The sequence below is a fragment of the Mytilus californianus genome, unplaced genomic scaffold (genome assembly GCF_021869535.1).
Source record: "Mytilus californianus isolate M0D057914Y unplaced genomic scaffold, xbMytCali1.0.p SCAF_5, whole genome shotgun sequence".
Lineage (NCBI taxonomy): Eukaryota > Metazoa > Mollusca > Bivalvia > Mytilida > Mytilidae > Mytilus > Mytilus californianus.
In genome coordinates this window covers 69,251,468-69,269,906 of record NW_026262701.1, presented here as the reverse complement: position 1 = coordinate 69,269,906, position 18,439 = coordinate 69,251,468, and the positions used below count along the sequence as shown (strand labels likewise).

At 30.0% G+C, this 18,439-nt stretch overlaps 1 protein-coding gene across 6 annotated transcripts in view; it reads right to left on the bottom strand.

Annotated features, from left to right (window-relative positions):
- The window catches only part of LOC127701258 (uncharacterized), a 43,274-nt gene that overhangs the window by 9,465 nt on the left and 15,370 nt on the right, over window positions 1–18,439 (bottom strand). The window contains exon 1 of one of the 6 annotated variants that reach the window (XM_052205080.1): window positions 11,194–11,438. The exons of 3 other annotated variants lie outside the window; for them this stretch is intronic. The gene's annotated coding sequence lies outside the window, so the exon portion shown is untranslated. Of the gene's footprint in view, window positions 1–7,635; window positions 7,822–10,698; window positions 10,772–11,193; window positions 11,439–18,439 lie in introns of those variants that run through there. 2 more of the 6 variants (XM_052205082.1, XM_052205083.1) reach the window with 2 other exon arrangements.

Below are 18,439 nucleotides of genomic sequence, written 5' to 3'. Positions count from 1 at the left end.
ATGATTAAATACAGATAAACTAAAAACACAAAAGGAATGATAAACAAACAACAACATAAAGAAGTAAAAAAACTGATACATGTTAATAAAACAACAGCACAAATTGAAATAAAAGAATCTCAACTACATAAAAGGCATCATATCTATTATTATCATTATCATTACAACATTTATCAATATCATTATAATTATTATGCCTCCTCTGCTTGTTACCTACATTTTTATCATTATCATTAGTGTACCTCTTCCAACCCGACCCTACCCCCCACCCCAACCCCCTGTTACCTACATTTTCCTCATTATTATTATTATCCCTCCCCCACTTGTTATCTACATTTCCTCATTATTATTATTATGCCTCCCCACTTGTTATCTACATTTCCTCATTATTATTATTATGCCTCCCCCACTTGTTATAATAATTATGCCTCCCCACTTGTTATCTACATTTTCCTCATTATTATTATTATGCCTCCCCCACTTGTTATAATAATCATCCCTCCCCCACTTGTTATCTACATTTCCTCATTATTATTATTATGCCTCCCCCACTTGTTATAATAATTATGCCTCTCCCACTTATCTACATTTTCCTCATTATTATTAGTATCATCCCTCCCCCACTTGTTATCTACATTTTCCTCATTATTATTAGTATCATCCCTCCCCCACTTGTTATCTACATTTTCCTCATTATTATTAGTATCATCCCTCCCCCACTTGTTATCTACATTTTCCTCATTATTATTAGTATCATCCCTCCCCCACTTGTTATCTACATTTTCCTCATTATTATTAGTATCATCCCTCTCCCACTTGTTATCTACATTTTCCTCATTATTATTATTATGCCTCCACACTTGTTACCTACATTTTTATCATTATCATTATTAAACCTCCCCCTAATGTAACCTACATTTTTATCATTATCATTATTAAACCTCCCCCTAATGTAACCTATATTTTTATTATTATCATTATTAAACCTCCCCCTAATGTAACCTATATTTTTATTATTATCATTATTAAACCTCCCCCTAATGTAACCTATATTTTTATCATTTAAACCTCCCCCTAATGTAACCTACATTTTTATCATTATCATTATTAAACCTCCCCCTAATGTAACCTACATTTTTCTCACACCTCCACATGATCTATAATTTTGTTCTCTCCCTGGTGGTCTATAGAATTGTCACTAGAATTCTTTTTTGATATCAACTGTAAATCAGTTATAAGGAATAATCAATCATCTACCTTTAGGGCTGATAGATATACACCACTTTATTAACCAATTAAATTTTAATGAAATTTAATGATCTTATTAACTTTTTATCTAAGACCTAGAGGGTATATGTGTATTTCCTTACTTTTAGTATCTATGGAAAAGAAAAATATGTCACTCATAATTCAACCTCACACACTTCTCCGCTCATTCCATTGTAGTAAAATAGTTTTAATCATTTTTCAATTTCAACAAAAACTGACATCACATAAAAAAATGTTTTGGTAGATAAACGATCTTAAAAGTGTCCAATGAATTTAATGAGTCAAGTTTGAGGTGAATTCCCTTAAAACAAATTGTTTGTCTCAACCATTTAAAGACATTCCCATGTAGAACAGCCAAATTACAGGTAAGACATACAAGACAAAAGGAATGTGAACAACCTTTTGTTACCTGTCCCCAGGCAGTCTTGTTAGCCATTTCCTTTTCACAAAGTAATTCCATCTTTATATCAAAGACTTAATCATTAAAATATTATCTCTTTTGTATGCTTCAATTCTTTACAGAAATTGTTAGGTAAACGAACAATTGGGGCCTGACTGAAGGGAGAATTATCATTTATTTAATCAGGTGATTAATTTGACAATAGTATTCTGGTAATTTTATGTAATATCTCCTTGAGAGATTCAACGATAAACTTTAAGGTACAAGAATTATAGAGTTCTTTATTTTTTTTACCATAACAAAGCATATATTATGCAAAGTAGTTGTATTCTAATTCAGTGTAAAATATGCATAGTCACTTTTTGAAACTTCTTTATTTGCATAATTTGAGAGTTCAATATTTTATTTCTATTCTTTGATAAGTTCAACTGTCATGGTTCTTCAAAACATGGACTCCAAAGGTGTGATAAACTTGTTCCAATTTTCTCTGAGAAAACCAATTAAATACCTTCGTTTCACAAAAATCCTGCAGATCAATTAAATGATAAAGTGTCTTTATATCAAATGTGGGATAATTAGAAAGGAATTGTTAAAACCCAGCAGAAAAGTCTTTGGATAATAGTGCCATTATGAATCAGTCATGTGTAACCAAATTTGACAGTAATTACAGGTATATGTTTACAAAGGTGAGAAACATGTCCATGAAGAATGACCATTCAACATAAATGGTCACTTGTCACACCAATCTCCCTGCTGGCATTCATCTAATTTATGGAATGCCTGCTTTGTTAAGATGGCTCCAGGTCAAAGTTCAATCATAATGTATTGTGCTACCAATATTTCTTCCACAAAATGCCAAAATATTTACATAAATGTTTATTCATAAGCCTGAAAGAAACTACATATTTTACTGAAAGAACATAATGTTTTCTTTAACAAATTCCTGTCTTTTTTAGAAACAATTACTTATATAATTTTACTATACATACATTTGCATCCAATAGTGTATATTTAAACTGAATCTGTTAAGTGCATCAAATCAGTTGTAAAATTGGTAATTTCCCAAAATAATACTTATTTTTTTAATTTTGTAAAGCTTTCAGGAAGTTCCCTCTATTAGATTACTAAGGATAATATTTCATTATCAAAGCCTGTATCTAAATGGAAAGGAAAAAATGCATAAATTGTAATCTTCCAGGAAGAAAAAAATGGTTTGAAATAAATTTGATGAAATGTTTATTTTAATAGGTTTTAAAATCATATCCTCACTTAAAAAAACTCAACACTGAAAAAATCCTTTTTAGTGCTGCTTTTTTTTAAAATTTGGATTATTCTATCCACAACAAATTTTGAGATTTGGGAATAAAAGTGTAATCAGTCACCTAAAAAAAATCTTTCAATTCCAACACACTCTACTTGTACCACCCCTTAGCTCATAAAACCATATGAAAATGAATCCAATAAAATTTACAGAAAACAATCCTCAGATATCATAAACATCCAAGTTATCAGTTTTTGACTTAATCAGGATATGTTCCAAAGTTCTGTATACTAAGTGATAATCTAGGACCAAACTTGTACCCTGTTATCAGGATTGGGGCCATTTGGTTCCCTTTCAGATGGTACTTTGAACTGATTCTGTTTGCATTTGGTACAAGATTTATCTTATCTTGTCCCAAAGTTTATTTGTACTTTTTATCTGAATATTGTGAAACTAGTGTGTTCAAAAATTATCAAAGTTTTCAAAATCCTTACAATATTCTTTTACAATTTGATGGCTTTTCTTCTTTACATTTAAAAAATGTTATCATATTTTCATCCATGAAATCATAACAAGTATTATCATAATTCAAATCTATTGACAAATTATCAATTGATGCTCTTATCAATGCAATGATTATTTTGAAACAAGGGAGTTAACTCTAATTGACTTTCCATCTCAAAACATCTTTTGAACCTTTGCAATCTTGTAAAACATCTGAATACAAGGCTTAATAAGTAATTAGATGGTTATAATGCCTGGATGTATATGTTTTCAGACTTTGATGTTTAACAAGTAACTGTCTTTGAAGTACAAAGACAATTTTTAAGGTGTAACAAGAAAATCCAGGTAACAGTCATTAATCAGCTGACTGAGAAGCCCCAGGTATTTGTTAAGCAATCTCCATGCCTGTAGACAAGTTGTCTGTCATGAAATGGCACTGAGGTGATACAATGGAATATTTTGTCAAAAATATGTCTCATTTGGTCCCATTATTTTTATTTATTTGGGAACATCTCCAAACCAAAATTATATGTAAATAGCCCCTGCAGGAATTGTTTTTTTTTATACAAAATCATCTATGAATAAAATCTTATCTTAAAGTTAGAAAAATTCAGTTGCTTAATAATAATTGAGATCATAAAACAAAGACTAATGAAAATAATTTCTTCAACATCAAAATACTTTTTTCAGACATTAAAACTTTAATGTAAGTGTATTTTAGTTTTTTACAAAAGAAAACAATACCCCACAAGTCCCCTCTTCCTTTTTGTGCCATTAGTAGCAAAAAGATAAAAACATATGGAATATGTCTGTGCAATAAACTGCCTAAACCTCAGGCCATTTATATATATGACTATACTGCCAAGTTTGGTCGGCTTTACAAAAACACAGGTAATGCACTCCCAGGTAAATATACTATCATCTAAATCCTGCGTTTGTATTTCATCTTTTAATGAATACTTTACATCTGAACCATGACAGAAAACATTATGCTTGGAATCTCATACTTAACAAAATGATCAAGTTTCAACATCGCCACGGGAATAAAAAAAATCATATCAGGTCACCTGAACCGAAAACATGAAAACATCGTTAATGTACCTTTAATTGCTTTTTCTCTATTTTTGGTGGTAAATAAGGATGTTCCATTATAAGAGATTGTTTGTTCCAAATGGTACTATATCCTATTCACGTAATTTAATAATAATGCTTTTTAAAAGTCACTTTTTAAAAGGAAACCTAGAATTCCCCGATTCATAGATTAAACATATCTTCGCAACCCAGCCATAAAAGGAAATCACGACACTTTGATACAATTGCCTCTTAGATGTCTTTCGTCACTTAGACACAAAAATTCTCAAACCAAATCTATATTTAAGTACTTCTTTGAACTTGTTGTTGGACTTTCGGATCCTAATCTTAAGTATTTCTTTTGAAGTTCTTAAATCTGTCTTTCATTGTGAGAATTTTATGAATATGCATTGTCAGGACCAGAATAAATTATCAGGTCTATTAAAGCAGCATTCCTGAGAATAACTCTCCACTGAAATTTTACCTGTCAGAATTCTAAATGAATTTGTAATCAAAATGTACCTTTATCAATCAAAAGTTGGTGACACCTCAAACTTAATTAACGTGTTCATGCCACATAGCAATTTTCATCTATCTTTTTTTTTTCATATTTGGTTATATATTTTGGAGTCATCTTTGAAAAATGTTCTTTTCACTTTATAAATGAAGATGACATATCAAACAGACCCTGAGGGTCTACATCTTAATCAAAGAATCTACAATGTGTTAAATAGCTTTTTTTTTCTTTGAGTCAGAATATAATTTAGTTTAGATATTAGATAAGCCTCTCCCCATTTACCAGAATATTAACTTTTATGTCATTATGATAAAATATCACAAAAATGATTACTTAGATGGTCTTGTTCCAAATATGGTCAGACAACTCGAGTATTTATAGAAATCGCATTTAGCCTGTCATGCATTAAACATCATGTGAAATCACTTGTTGATTTAGGTTTGATTTCAAAATACTTCAAAATAGTTATGTTAATATTATATCTTATTAACTGAAAATTTTCAATTCTACTTATCTTGTTATATCTACATAAAAAAAAACTTATTCTCAATAATATCAATTTCAAACAAAACGTCTTGTTACAATTAAATAATTTTATCTTGTTTAACATCTAAGTCAAAGAAATTCATTGTGCAGTTCTTTTAAGTTATTTTCAAAAAAAAACTTGATTCACAATAGATACACATGTTTAATTTAATTTTCTGTACCTTAAATGCATCCTCAAAGTATATTTAATCCTGTATTTCTTCATACTGCTATGTCACTTTGAAATTTGCTGTCTCAAAATGCCCAATCAACTTTATGACATTATAGACTGATCTTTTCCTTTAGTTATCATTTCTACATCACATGACAGAGACCAATACAGATATAGATGGAAACCTTATGAATAGTTTCATGACAAAACTTTGGAACATCTGCCATATATAGGAAGATTGGATGATTGTTTAATAGATGCCATCAGAGGGATGTACCTTCATCACCTGTCTGTTATAGTTCAGGACAGTATCAAAAACCTCATGGACAGATACTGTTCTGATAGTTAGAATAATGATTACATAATTCCTAAGATCAACAGAACTCACCTGCCAGTCCTAATCTCTACTAACATTACCATTTAATTTTTGAAAAAAAATCATTAAAATCTTAAAAGTTTTGTAAATTGAAAAAAGTATTGTATATTTAGGTAATTTAATGCTCCAAAAAATTTGAAATCCATTTGAAACCATGACTGAAATACTTCTTCCAAATTGCATTTTGATGGAGTTCAAAAAGAGATAAAAATTCTAAATTACAATATTCAATGGGGTAAAAAAAAAAGTAATTTCAAATGCTAAATAAGTATAAATTCCCCTTCTTATTCGACTTTTCTATTTTTTTTTATATTTTAGCTTTGACAAAATTTCACACTGACCAAAAATGTCTGTTGTTTCAATGTATAAAGAAATTAATCTCATGATTTTTAACATCAGTTTTCATAATTCAAAATTAGCATTAAGTCTACAGATAAAATTAGCAGAAATAATTAACTTTATCAATAAAATCATTGCCTGATGAAAAAAAAATATAGAATTTCTTGTAAAATTTTTAAAATGTATGGTACAATCTGGTCCAAATTGTTCGAGCAATTAGACCATTTCAAAATGTCTACAATTTGCAGGATTAAATGTTGATTCTATGTACTTCAATACATTATTGCATTTTAAAGTTTTCTTTCAGAAGTTGTTGCAGCCATGAATTTACAGTAAATGATAACAAACTGAATGATGCTACATAGTTTTGTGATTATTGTAAGCAAAAAATGATTCCTTGCACACAATGTGAATAGAAACTGTTTTAAAGTGTGATATTTCTGTAAATATACAGGGAGAAATCAGTCCTAAATTGTACCCTTTTCTTTAATTTGTTAAAAATTCCAAAGTAAACTTTTAAAGTTCAGATGAATTCAATGATGCCTACTGAACATTTGATGACCCAAACAACTTTCTCAACCAATTTACTTTACTTACACTATCACAAATTATTATCCCCCCCCCCTTTCCCTCCCCCCCCCCCAAAAAAAAAAGAAGATTTCTGTTCCTGTTCCATGCCATTATTGCAATGCAAGAGGAGCAAGAATTTCTGAATTCACACTTGGCATCTCAAAGGCTTTACTGATTGTGACACAGTTTGAATTGAGAATTATGGTATCAACAATTTCTCAATTCATACTTGGTGAGGACTGATTAGAACAGAAGATACTTTGTAATTCAGCATGGTACCTTATTAACCTCATTACCAGTAACCTCAATGAAAGGATAATTAGGCATTATCCTGGGCAATTGAATTATCTCAAACTCAGCAAATTATCTCAAACTCATCGGAGAATCTGAAGTTATAGCAATTTATCAAAGAAGCATGTTCTCTAAGGCAAACAATTCATTGCAAAGTGCTTTCTTTTATCAAGGTAAACTGGTTTATGGAGTTGATTAATTATTGTACAAAGTAGAATTATTCTGGGAAAGTTTACTCACACATCCAAATGAATTAATCAGTCTTAAATTTTACAAAAATTCTTAGCAAATTGTAAGTCAAAATATTAAAGCATGCTAGAAACTTAAACAATTCCAATACCTGCTAATCACTAGAGTCAATAGATGCTTCATTATGTTCGATGCAAAAATCCACAGAAATCAGCCTTTGTCACCCAATTTACAATCATCATATGTATGACAGTTACTTAATTTTAACAGAGAGATGAGTTCATAATTCTTGGCAACTATTCAATGACATGAGACCTTGTAAAACTTGTCGAACTGTGTAAAAAGTTCGAAAACCACAAGCCGGACTCTCAAGACAAGACGCCTACTTGAGAATAATCTGAACGGATACAGGTCGAAGACAACATTTTTCAAAACGACGTGACTCAGAAACAATGTTTTCCTGTTTGTCTCCTGATACACTTGAATGATTCACATAAGTCGCAGAATATGAAACAGCATTTCTTTATATATCACGATATTAATGATTGTAATTTGTGGCACTAGTGGGGACATTCGTATAGGAATTAACTCAAGTGTCAAATTTTATGAAGCACTTGTGAATAAGTTTAAGAGAAAATGTTTAAATTTGAAATCAATTTTAGAAATTATCAGGTATAATTATCCCTTTTAAATAACTGTCACATAACTAACAGAAATAAGAATTGCAAGTAAACAAGTAATATAAATACTTTTTCCGGTGATGTAAATACATTTTTTAGTATGTACAAAATGTATTATATTCAATACTTGTATTAAATATATCTTCAAAGTATCTCATATATAGGTAACTGAAAGTACTTTAAAAGTCACAATTGTTAAAAGTAAATGAAGAAAAGGTTGTTGATTTCTAAACAGTAATAGGAACACATTATCATAAAATGTACTTTAAGGTCAAATATCCTTTTGATTTTGAACTTTTATTTTTTTCTTCAAATAACTTAAAATGAACATAAAATTAATCAAAATGAAAATGTGCATCAACAAAGGGAGATTACCCAATCATTCTTCAGCATCAGTTACAGTCAAAGCATTTTGTTACCTGTTGCATGTTAAATCTTTTACTAAGATCTTTAAACTGTAACTCTCTCATTGTATAAAACTAATGAGAAAATGCACACCTGTAACTTCACAAAGATCCAATATACCTGTCGCAAAGTTTACAACACCAATAAAACATTGGGTTTTATTAATGTATAAAATAAAATTCATGAAAAGTTGTTCAAACATGATTTATTCCATTATTTGGGCACTTTGAATAAGTTGCTTGTCAGACAAAGGGACAAGTATAATTGTTAGAATTCATCGTCATGAACACAGGTATTTGGTGGTGCGGCCAACCATCATGTACCGAACTTTAAAGGTAATTTAGATTGATATACAGCCAGGGTTGTCAGACGATGTAATTGGAGACCCCAACACAAGAGTTGCTCTGTGAGAAAGTTTCAGGCGAAATAATAATGGTTTAATATTAATAATAGGTACTGAGGGTACATGCTTCAGTGAGCATCATTAAATAAGCAAATCTTATACAGTGCCAAAAGCCGTGAAAATTGAACAAGTGTAATCTCTGATCGACCAAAATTAAATCTCCACTAAAATTCTTATCAATGACTCTTTATAAAGTTTGATTTCCAGAGTTATTATTGGAAACCACCCAAAATTGTCAACATTTGCTAAAATCTTTTACATAAAGGTTGGCTTAGAGTTACTGGCCGTAAACTTATTCTAATGAATTGAGCATTAATTCTATGCCTTTTGATCAATTTGTGACTTATTTGATTAGCATAATGGCTTCAAATTTGAAATTAACTAGATTACCATATAAATATTTTGTGTAAATTTGAACAAAAATCTCAAAGAGTGTAAGAGATAAAATGCAAATTAGATATTTTTTTAATGTCTGCAAAACCTTCACATTCATATTAATCCATTCCAATTCCCATTTAAAAATAGCATTCCTTAAAAAAAAAGGACAAAAGCGAAACGCAGTCATGGGTGGACAAATACACTACAATCTTTTTAAATAAAAATCAAACATGTCAACAACAGACTGAATGCACTTAAATACCACACTGAACTATTAATAACAAATATAGGTTTTTTTTTAATATAAGAGATACTGCTAAAAAGTAAGTACAATGGATGAAAAAACTTACAATACACATCCTGACGATGCGACAGACTTTGATATTTCAATTTCAACTATAAAATCATAACTACTTTCTCTCCCTTTTTTTTTTTATACTAGTTAGAATTAAGAGTACACATGCTCGCATGGATAAGCATAAGAAACAAAAGCAATATGTTTATTAAGGAAATGGTTAATTGTTAATTTACAGGAAGGGATTTGTCAGCTTACAAAGACATTATTATTCAATATCGGTACTGACATTTAAAGCTATTGTAAAAAACACAGATAAGCAGGATTATCCCAGTAAATTATCTATCTGTAATTAAAACAAATTCCTTGTATTTTTTTTCCATGAACAAATACTGAGAAGAAATTATGTAATTCGATTTCTTTGTCACAAATTATCAGTCATGTGAACTTCTCTTTCATTCATTTATTTCTCAGAAATGACCACCTTTTGTTAAAAATCTTTTAATAAAACTGCTTGAAAAATGATGTATATCTAATTTTAATAAAATGCTATATATATTTATCAATATCTCACATTACAAGAGAATTGAATTCTGCATGTAAGCTGACAATATATTCTAATAAGTAATTCTTTATAATATTCTGTAACAGCAGTTGTTGAGAAATTCCATCTAAACAGGTAAATAAAGGAATCATTATTTCTTGTGAGTCACCATAACAGGAACTTTTAAAGTTTAATCCCAAAATGTCAATGTCTTTTGTTGTCGACCACATCATAAACCATAAACAAAAGTATTCGTCAGATGGGATCATTTTTCAATGGGATGGAAAACAAATTACTTCTCTTTTAAAAACATGTTTTGAAAAAAAGATATATAGGATCCATGGATGTATACAGAAACTTTTGTTTATAACCTAAGATGGTAATTTAAACAAACTCTCAACATCTCCATTAAAAGTTCAAAATGTTTAAATCAATATAATTGAACATCAAAAACGTTATAATCATACAGTTTAATCTAATTATTGATTTTAAATAGAAAACCACTCTACCTTTTGGTGTTCCATCAGAGTCAAACTTCAAAAACTTTGTCATAAAACTTCATGTAGTGTCCACAGTTAAAATGGTAAGAGCTTGGGAAATCAGACTGATATGATAGGAAGGGGGCGGATACATTCCTAGACACATGAGGACTTTAAACTCATCAATACTCAAACAGTGCTGATTTGAATGGAATCAAATCTCCTTAGTACCTGAGGCTTTTTAAAGACAGCTAGATTTCTACCTGACCAAACAATGTAATTTCTTTTCTTAATGTCGCATTTCAATGGGACTCTATGGCATTAAGTCCGTTCAGGTGGAACTCATGCTAATATTAAATAAATACTTTACAAAAAGTTTTCCAAAACAAATTTGACATGGTTTATTAAATTTCAATTTCTTTGATTGAAAGCTCACTCAGTAAAGAAAAATCAATTTTTTGGAGAAATTTGAGAAATTCTAGAAACGTATTTTAAAAAGTGAAAAACTATATAAAAGAAACTTACCATATTATGAAAAAAGTTTTTAAAGTTTCTCTGTCACAGGTAACAATGAGACTGTCGTCTGCTAAACATAAGTCATCAATATGGAACCTATGTCTTATTTGCCGATCCCTTAAAACGTGATTCCGATACCAGGTAAAAACTTGTCAACCAATAGATGCTGTGTTCCAGGTGTATTATAAAGTGTCTCAGAAAGTAATGACAATTTATGAATAGGTGCCGTGAGGGCTGGCTCTACCTGAGCATGTTATTTATAGAAATCGGAGAAGTTTGTTGCCTGATTCTCAGGTAGAGAATTGCTGTTTGGCCAATAAACTATTTACCACTCTATGCACTTAGTCTATAGCACCTATACGACAATGGAACTTCTTTCAATTTAAACAAGGAATGACTGTGCCAAACACTCCGTTGATAAATAGAATCTATTGTCCCCAGGTAAAAATCTTTAATTATCAAAGCCAACGATCTTGATTCTGCCGTCAAGCTAGTTCCCTGATCCTCACATCACCATATAGAAAATGTTTATTTGAAGTTAAATGTCACTTGTAAAACTTTTTATCACTGTTAATCAATTCCACAGCAATGAAATTAAAACTGCAACCTTTTAAGGTTTTCAATGGTTCTTTATGGTTTGTACTTTTGTTTTGTGACAGTTTTTAAAGCTTATTAAATCTTGTACGCGAATCTGGAAATAGTCAATTAAAAACTTGATACAGTTACTTTGCAGACTGTTATTAATGCACACACTAACGTTATTATTCAGAAAATAAGATATCCAAATAATTCACCAATGACATCTTTCACTCACACTTTTCTCAAACTAACTTTATTCCTTTCCAACTTAAACTGGATTACAAACAATTTACATTAATTATTATTTCTCCAGGTGATTAGATATCAATTGTCAGTTTAGAGATAATCAAATTAGCATGTATGTCCAGGTCCTTGTTATTCACTCCACCTGGAAGGACACTTAATTACATACAAAGAGAGAGACACAATTTTTCTCAAAGATATATATCTTTGGTATTATCTCATTACTTATTGTCCAATTAGGTCCTGTCCTGCTAGCAGGCTTGACAGGTATACATCAAGGTGTGGAATCTCAGGTGAAATGTTTGTACCTGTATGGGTAATTGATGCTTGGTCACAGATAACAATGAATCAAAGTCAAAACTCCAAGAGACTGCACTGACAGATAACGACTTATTTTTACCTGCCAGCTAGTTTATAGTCTTTGAACTTTGGGCAGGTACCAAGATAATTAAAAGTTCAGGTGAAGTAAATCCACCTTATATCTTTTAGTTTCCCTTTATTTTCATTCAAATTCCTCACCAACAAATCACTAAGGATGTTGTATGTTATGACACATAGACAAAATAGCTAATAAAATTCTACAAAATATTATGTTACAATTTCTGTGATATCAAACAGGTTGTTGCAAAAGAACTGAAAGAATTGCAAAAATGCATGTTTATTGTTATTGTACAATTGAAAGTTGAAATAATGGCATCCTCCCAAATCAAAAAGGTCCTTATTATAGTAAAAGTTTGGCAATTACAGGATCCATGACAGTGTAATATAGTATTTTGTTAAAAAAAATTGAAACATTTGATTCCTGTTTTTTGCACAAAAACTACACCAAGTGAGTAAAGATTAAACAAAAGGTGAAGATAAGAAAGGCATAATAAATATATATCTGTACAATCTGGTTGTAATAGTGCAGCCATTTACCATTTTTCTTAAAATTTCAATCTCTGAAGTTCAAAAAGAACTAGGCTTCTAGAAAATACTAAACAAATTTTATGAAGCCAACCATGCAAGAATATCAACAGAAATTTTGATCCTGTAAAGACATTTTTACCAATTTTTTCTTTATCAATTTTAATTAAATTAATAAATTTTGTGGTATTCATTTCAATTTTGTTGTGATATAAAAAGTGAGTAGGTGTAAAATAAAAAAGTTTACCTGTATTCTTTCCATGTTTCTAAACACATAATTAACAACCCAGATGTAGACAACAGATCCAAACAATACAAGGTGTTACTTTAGCACTTTTCTAAACTTTATATTCTTACTTAGTAAGGGGAAAGATTGAATCAATTAACATTTTTACATGACATCCTATGACGTCTATTTCAGGTTAAGTTGTGATGAGTAAATAAGAAAGTTTTATGATTTAACTGATTTGTTTGTTAAATTTTTTTGCTATAATCATATGCAACCAAAAATTACGGTTCCCTGCAAGACTGGAAAAATTCTTTTTTATTTTTCAATTACTCAGATACTGACAAATTTTACACGTAATGATGTAATCGAGGATAATGACAGAATTGATATATCACTCTGAATGGACAAGATTTTTGATGACTAGGGGTACCTGACTGATAGGATGACCGACATGTGTATAGTAGTACTTTGGATCCAGAGATAATTCTGATCATGTCCCATCATAATACCAATGTACTTATCACTTGTTATCCAAACATCTGCCATATTTAGTCAATAAATGTTTGCAAAGCATGCACACAAATATTGAATTCTACATTATTCAAAATAAAACTTTAAAAAATGTTGAAAATTGAAGATTATACTTCCATCAGAGACATATATATATATACATGTCTCTGCCTATATCAATACTTCAATACTATCAATAAAATAACATATATACAGCCATTTATATACCTTTCAAAGTTCTAAATAGTATGTACAATGTAACCTGCAGCTTTTAAGGAACATCCCAGTTTTTGATATAAAGATTTGTTATCTACAGCCAAACCTGCTATAAAGGTCACCTCTGTTCAGTAAAAACTTGTTTTGTCAGGTCATCCTCTTCTTGTCCAGCAATAGTAATACTATGCATTTTGAATCTCAATTTAAAGGTCACCTCTCTTATAAGGTCAGTTTTCCCTTTTCCCAAGGTGCACAACTCTATATACAATCAGCTGTGCATGATTTCTGTATTTCCACAAAGAAATCTTATACAGAGATATTGAAGTTTTGCTGGATTATTTATTAATCATTGAGTGGCTGGTGTCCAAACTTTTTGAAGACATACTACATTTATATCAGTGCTACCAAGCAAGCATCAATTTTTTTTAAAACAACCTGCTTTGAAGTCGCCTGTTGTCCATAAAAAATCTACTAACTTCCATTGTTTCAAATGCAGCTTCAAAAATTCATTTTAAAAGTAAATGTTTTGTTTGCTCTTTCCAATGAAGATCAAAATCCGCAGTAAGCCAGCCACCACAATTTCTTTCACATAATCTTTTCATGAAGTATTTTTTATACCCTGACATTAACTCTTTAATTCTAACCCCTTTTCATTTTCTTTTTTTATAAGCAATATTTCATACAACAACAAACCTTTATACCCATTTATTTTTTTTATAATTTTTTACAACTCAAAACAAAAACATAAGACATTTAAAAAATATATTTACTACTTCTCTGTTTCCATCATTTTTGAGATTCCGAACAAAGAGCTCTAATAAATGTCACATATTGCCAAAAGGGAGGTCATAAAGTATCTAAAAACTTTTGATGGTGTCATGCCAACTTAAAGACGACACTTGTTTGATGATCTTTGAAGAATCCTATTTCATGTCGTCAGTCTTAGTACAAAATAAACTTAATGCCTTATTGTGCACCATTATTCAGCACAAATGATGCCTTCAGACCATACTCTTGTTACTTTGCACAAGTATTATTTTGACAAGATGGAATGAAAAGTTATGCTTCATGGAACCAGGACATGATAGGATCTTTAAACCTCCAAATACCATCAGGTTTCTGAGGCGTATAAAACATCAGTGGATTTTTTTACCTGGCCAATTTACCTGGAGCTAAGCCATTTCTCTTTTGACATGAAACTGCTGTCATTATCACAGACGATCTCATTACACTAGTTGTGAAATCAAAAGTCAAATTTCTTCTATTTCGGGAATTGAATTTCATTTCCAATTCAGGATGAAACCCACATATATTACTTCTCTTGTTAATGGATACACAAATTTGTCACATTTAAAGTTTTCCCCTCAATGCTGGGCGTTTATTACATTTAGATACAAAAGTACATAACTTTTAAGTCCAATTCTATCTTTTTTTATTCATGACCACGTCTTCAGTTTGCGTGACCTATAGAAACCAGTAAAATGTCCATAAAATTTAAAACTTTCGGAAATGTTATTTAAATTATCTTAAAGTAAGGTGCCTTCAACAATATCATAAGTGGAAATATGTTCAAGTACATCAAGCAAACAAATTTTTCTATGGTATAGATTTAATTGTGAATTATAACTAGGAAACTGTTTAAATTTGGAACAAAAATCTGGAAACTTTGAATTGGTTCCGATGAGACTTACAGCTTAGATTTCTTATAAACTCTGAAACTCTATAACTTTTATTTACAAATTACACTTGTGTACTGCATGAAAGTGCATGTGCTTGCATTTATAATAATACACTAATCAAATGAGAAAACAACATTTTTGCTATTCCATTCCACACGATATTTGACGAAGACCAATTTCTGTTTAGAGAATCAATTTTGTCCAAGCTGTTGCTTGCAACACTTTGAAATTTTCAATGCCAGTGGAAAATTCAGAAAATTTTTGTATATGAATAAACTGTGCTAAAATCTTATCTTTAACCTGAAAACAACCTTATTTCCTAAGACCTCTTTTAAATTTTTTTTTTACAAATTTCCTCATTCATCAAGCCTAACAACACAAATTTAATATGAAAACAATCTAATTTTCTAAGACCTCTATTCTACAAAACTTTCACAAATTTCTGCATTCATTATGCCTTTTTACATGATTAATACAAATGTATGTGAAAAAAACTCTACAAAACTTGTACATATTTCTGCATTACATCTTATAATAGATATAAGAAGATGTGGTATGAGTGCTAATGAGACAACTCTCCATCCAAGTCAAAATTTATAAAAGTAAACCATTATAAGTCAAAGTACGGTCTTCAACACGGAGCCTTGGCTCACACTGAACAGCAAGATATAAAGGGCCCCAAAAATTACTAGTGTAAAACAATTCAAACGGGAAAACCAACAGTCTAATCTATATAAAAAATGAGAAACGAGAAACACTTATATATTATTATAACACTGTTCTGATACACTGAAATTCATTTTATTTTCTGAACAGATCTGATACACTGTTTATTTCTTACAAAAAACAAAACATATTATCTGAGTCCTTTATCTACAAATTTTCCAAAATGTAAAAAATAACTTACATTAATCAAAGTGCAATTATTACTGGACATGTCTCCAAGTACTATCAACTTTAAATGACCCTGCATGGATATGCAATTACTTGAAACCCTAGATGTTTCCTTATCTTATACTTAATAATTTATACAAGATTATTTAGTTAAAGGAACAAATTAGATCTCATTATTGTTCTATTATATCAATTCTCAAACAAAGTCCCCTATCATAATTAACAACAAAGCCTATAGTTCCAACACCCAGAAATACTTTTGAACCAAGCATGAGAAAAAGATTTTGCTATCTTTTGAAAAACTTGAGTCATTCTGACAGTATAGACTTATGTTTAAATATTTTTTCCCACCAAAGATTTGTCAAGATTCTTTGTGTGTAAGAAATTTCTGCATTTACCATTAATTGCTGTTATTAACTATTTCAAAATCTGTACATGAAATTAGATTGAGTATCACACCCAGGAACATGATAAGAAAAGGAAAAGGTTCAAGAAGGGTTTATTGAACGGAACTTTAGAACTTGGAATTAACATATAATATTTCTACACTTGGATATATAAGATGAAAATATTTGGATAAAGTTAAACTTTTTATATTATGATAGCATTATGACTTAAACTAGCAACTCTAGGAATTCTTAAGACTTTTAAATTATTTTTTTTTTTCATGGGCACTACAAATTAAGTTACTCTAGAGTGCTGTGAAAAAAATATAACAATCTTTATCAAGTCGTCTTTGTCTGAATATTCAAATTATACTTTTAACTTCCACCAAACTTTTCAACAAATTTCTATGCACCCTTGTATTAATAGAAACAGTATAATAGAGTATGGTGATTAAAATCTGGCATGTTAAGGGACATTTAGATGCATTTGATCTAGGTATTAAATTTTCCTGTTTTACCTGAGAATGAATGCTACACAAATAAAGGACAATTGATGTTTAGAAAACGGAGACATGAACAATGAGACCCCTTGAAGAATCTACGAACCAATCAATTGAACATGAACTCTTCAAAAGCGTCTGTGACGACTTCTTGGACACATGTTACACAGCATTATTCTACTTTTAACCATTTTATTGAATTTCTATTTTTTCTTTGACATGATAGATGTAAATATATCAATGGTTTCATGATAATCCATTCCACGCGATATTTGACGAAGACCAATTTCTGTTTAGAGAATCAATTTTGTCCAAGCTGTTGCTTGCAACACTTTGAAAATTTCAATGCCAGTGGAAAATTCAGTATTTACTGCAATTAGATCCTGAATTTGTTTAACGATTTATGGAATACAGTTAAGTTATAGGCTTACTGAGTCATATAGAAAATTCAGAAGTTTTGACCTCACTGGCAACATAAGTTTGTAAAAATTAGCAACTTATTTTAGAAAGTTGAAAAATAGTTCACAAGTCTGTCAATAGAGAAACCACTTTTCTATTGGAAAAAGGAAATATACACTTCAGTTAAACTGCATGTAAACATTTATTGGAGTTATATAGTATCAATTTGAAATTTCTTTCCCTTATTGAATATAGTTTATGTATAAATTTGAAGGGGAAAAGTAAAAAAAGATTTTTAAAATACCAAAAACATCAAAATCATTTGAAATTTCTGTATTTTCTCATCTCTCTTGAAATTTGAATTCAAGAAAGAGTTCATTGCATCCTTTTATTTATGTAAGTCAGATATTAAATTTATATTTGTACCTGCATAGAACTAAAATCGAAAATTGCAAAATGAATCATTCAAATTTCTTTATGGTAACTTTTAATTAAAATTCTTTTTGAAAATGGTCCTTTTGAACTATATCATATAGCTTCAAGGAAGATCTGCTGGCTATATATATATATATATTACAAAATTTCACCATAAATATTCAGTTTTGATCAATGTGATATAACTTACTTTCTATGGAACATCATGGGAAATGTATGCAAAGTCATGCTTAAATAAGAACTGTGCCCATTATCACAAGATCATAATATACATCTGTG